Source organism: Peromyscus californicus, unplaced genomic scaffold (genome assembly GCF_007827085.1).
Source record: "Peromyscus californicus insignis strain IS unplaced genomic scaffold, ASM782708v3 Scaffold_1__1_contigs__length_55948999, whole genome shotgun sequence".
NCBI lineage: Eukaryota > Metazoa > Chordata > Mammalia > Rodentia > Cricetidae > Peromyscus > Peromyscus californicus.
The window spans coordinates 48,435,759-48,439,746 of record NW_026294492.1 but is presented as its reverse complement, the minus strand read 5'-3'; the positions used below and the strand labels follow the sequence as shown (position 1 = coordinate 48,439,746).

Below are 3,988 nucleotides of genomic sequence, written 5' to 3'. Positions count from 1 at the left end.
GGCATATGAGATTGGATAAGGAATGGTCCAAGGATAGAGAGCACAAACCCCTCAGACTGGGAAAAAACCAATGCGCCTATTGCAAAGAGGAAGCACACTGGGCTAGGGAATGCCCTAAAAAGAAACAAAGAGCCAAAGTTCTCCAGACAGACAGCGATTAGGGGTGTCAGGGCTCGGATCCCCTCCCTGAACCCAGGATAACCCTGAAAGTAGAGGGAAAATATAAACTTTATGGTGGACACCGGAGCTGAGAATTCAGTACTGTTAGAACCAGGAGACCCTCTATCCAATAAGAGAACATGGGTCCAGGGTGCCACAGGAACCAAACCTTACCCATGGACTACTCAAAGATCAGTGGATCTAGGAATGGGACGAGTAACCCATTCTTTTCTGGTAATACCTGAGTGTCCATATCCCCTCCTGGGCTGGGATGTGCTTGCAAAAATGCAAGCACAAATTCACTTTTCTGAAAAGGGAGCAAAATTGTTCCCGTAGGACAGCCAACCACTCCAAGTAATGATAATACATGACTTGGTTGAGGACTATAGACTTCACCAGAGACCCCCGGAGTTTGATGAGTCTGTTCAGGTCTGGCTTCAGAAGTTCCCCTTGCATGGGCAGAGACTGGAGGCATGGGCTTGGCAGCCCATCACCCCCCTGTGTACTTGGAAATAAAAGCAGGCGCAGACCCAGTAAAACTCCGACAATATCCAATGCCCCTGGAAGCTAAAAGGGGATAACTCCTCACATTAGATAGCTCCTGGAACTAGGTGTTCTAAAGCCTATTCAGTCAGCCTGGAACTCTCCCCTCCTGCCAGTCAAAAAGCCCCATACTAACCACTATCGGCCGGTCCAGGATATGAGAGAAGTAAATAAAAGGGTCATAGATATTCAGCCTACAGTGCCAAACCCATACACTCTACTCAGCACCCTGCCTCTGGACCGACAATGATACATGGTCCTAGACCTTAAGGATGTGTTCTTTAGCCTACCCCTGGCACCCCAGAGTCAGCCTTATTTTGCGTTTGAGTGGCAGGACCCTGAGATTGGCGTCAGTGGACAACTGACCTCGACCCGACTACCTCAGGGGTTCAAAAACTCGCCAACAGTTTTTGATGAAGCCCTCCATGAGGACTTGGGTGAGTATCGCACCCAGAATCCAGGTATCAGTCTGTTACAGTATGTAGATGATCTGCTGATCGCAGCTGCAGACCAAGAAACCTGCCTGGGTACAGAAAGCTTACTACAAACTTGGAAACCTGGGGTATGAGCTTCAGCCAAGAAGGCTCAGATCTGCAAACAGATAACGTATCTGGGATATGTCCTGCTGGGGGTGCCAAAGGTGGCTCTCAGATGCTCGCAAAGAGACTGTGCTAAAATCTCCACTACCGCTAAAGGAGTGAGAGAGTTTTTAGGCACCGCTGGGTTCTGTCATTTGTGGATCCCAGGCTTTGCTGAGCTGGCCAAACCATTATATGAAGCCACAAAAGAAGGCCAGGACTTTATTTAGACAGAGGAAAAACAACAGGCTTTTGAAGCTCTTAATAAAAAGCTCCTAGAAGCCCCTGCACTCGGGCTACCAGACATCACCAAACAATTTTATCTGTTTGTAGATGAGCATAAAGGAATAGCAAAGGGAGTGCTCACCCTGACAACAGGACCATGGGAACGGCCAGTGGCTTACTTGTCGAAGAAATTAGATCCTATAGCACCTGGGTGGCCTCCATGTTTACACATTATAGCAGCAGTAGCCCTCCTGGTTAAGGATGCAGATAAGCTAACTTTGGGCCAAAATCTCACAATAGCAACCCCACATGCCTTAGAGGGGGTGCTCAAACAGCCCTCTGACCTCTGGCTAAGCAATGCCTGCATGACTCACTACCAGACTTTGTTGCTTAATCCAGCCAGAATAACATTCCAGGTTCCAACAGCTTTGAATCCGGCTACTTTGCTACCTGACCCAGATCTGGATGCACCACTTCACGAATGCTCCAGAATACTAGCCCAGGCTCACTGCTTCCAACCAGACCTTAGAGACACACCACTACCAGATGCTGAAGAAATATAGTTTTCTGATGGGAGCAGTGAGGAATGGAACGAGATATGCTGGGGCGGCTGTTACCACAACAGACAAGGTAATCTGGGCATCATCAATGCCAGCAGGAACATCAGCTCAGAAAGCAGAACTGATAGCCCTAACTAAGGCCTTAGAGCTGGGGCATGGGGAAAAGTTCAGCATTTACACTGACAGTCGCTATCCATTTGCCACAGCTCACATCCATGGGGCCATCTATAAAGAGAGGGGGCTCCTAACTGCTGAGGGAAAGACAATCAAAAATAAAGAGGAAATTCAGAACCTCCTAAAGGCCTTGTGGGGCCCCCTGAAACTGGCTATAATTCTCTGTCCAGGGCATCAGAAGGGCAGAGGGCCAATATTGAGAGGTAATAACTTGGCTGACCAAGCTGCCCGGGAAGCAGCCATGACATCTACTTTAGCACCAGTCTTGTTGGACCCAGGCCCACCTGTGCTGCCAGAAACCCCTGATTATACAGAGGAAGACAGAGCCTGGATTAGGATCCTCCCTATGACTCAGTGCCTCGAGGGGTGGTGGAGGGCTGCTGACAACAAAGTAATTCTGCCAAGTCAGTTAGGGCTTAATACATCGCTCCTCCCACATGGGCAGCCAATGAATGCAGGACTTATTAAGATATGCAGAAGTAAAAATACAAAATAGGAATCAAGTCATAGAGGATCTGCTCAACAGTTGTAAAGCTTGTCTACTAACCAATGCTACTACCCACTCCAGAAACCCCGGGACACGATTAAGGGGTAAGAAGCCAGGTGCATACTAGAAAGCTGATTTCACAGAGATCAAACCTGGTAAGTTTGGCTGCAGGTACCTCCTGGTGTTTCTTGACACCTTTTCTGGATGGGTTGAAGCATATCCTGCCAAACATGAGACAGCTCAGACAGAGGCAAAAAGATTGTTAGAAGACATCTTGCCAGGGTGTGGGTTCCCTGTAATGATAGGGTCAGATAATGGACCAGCATTCATGTCCCAGGTGAGTCAGAGCTTAGCCACCATCCTGGGGTTAATTGGAAATTACATGGTCAGTACCGACCCCAAAGTTCTGCACAAGTAGAAAGAATGAACCGGACTCTGAAAGAGACCTTAACCAAATTAGCCCTAGAGACTGGTGCAGACTGGGTTACTCTCCTTCCCTTTGCCCTCTTTCACGTAAGAAGTGGGTTTGACTCCCTTTGAGATTATGTTTGGTACCCCTACCCCTACAATCCCTAACCTCCAGTCTGAACTTATAGCAGAGATGAGCGATTGAGATGTGCTTGATTCTTGAATGTCTTCAACATGTACACAAGCATGTCTGACCTAAACTTAGGACCCTCTATGAGTCTGGCAATCCCCCTGAGCCCCACAGGTTCCAGCCCGAAGACTGGGTCTTCATCTGTCGTCATTGACAAAAGACCCTTGAGCCAGGATGGAAAGGACCTTTAGTAATCCTGATGACCACACCCACAGCCCTAAAAGTGGATGGAATGGCTGCCTGTGTGCACCACAGTCATGCGGGACCCATTGGCCCAGAAAGAGGACTACCGAGGGGAAGGATGGGAAGCAACCCAGCACCTGACCAACCCGCTCAAGGTCAGACTCAGATGACGAAGCCCGCCCCGATGATTTTTCTCCTGCCTGTGATTTCAGCGAATCCACGCATACCCTGGAAACAGACTTGGGTGGTGTAGATGTAACTGTCTTTTTAAATAAGAAACACAGAGCCAATTGCAGAGTTAAAAAGCCCAAGAGGTCAGAGCAATAGCTAAGAGCTAAAAACCTTACCCTTCACTGCCGCTGTTGTCCTCCTCAGCCAGAGTGAATCTCAGCTGAACTGCTGCTCCAAAGCCTGAAACCTTAACCAGCTAAAAGCTTCTAGTTTCTGGTCCTCATGCCTTATATACCTTTCTGCTTTCTAC

General features: G+C 48.4%; 1 pseudogene; it reads left to right on the top strand.

The window, feature by feature from the left end:
• The first annotated feature begins 231 nt into the window (after window positions 1-231).
• On the top strand, window positions 232-3,339 carry LOC128116092 (uncharacterized; annotated as a pseudogene).
• The last annotated feature ends 649 nt before the right edge of the window (window positions 3,340-3,988 follow it).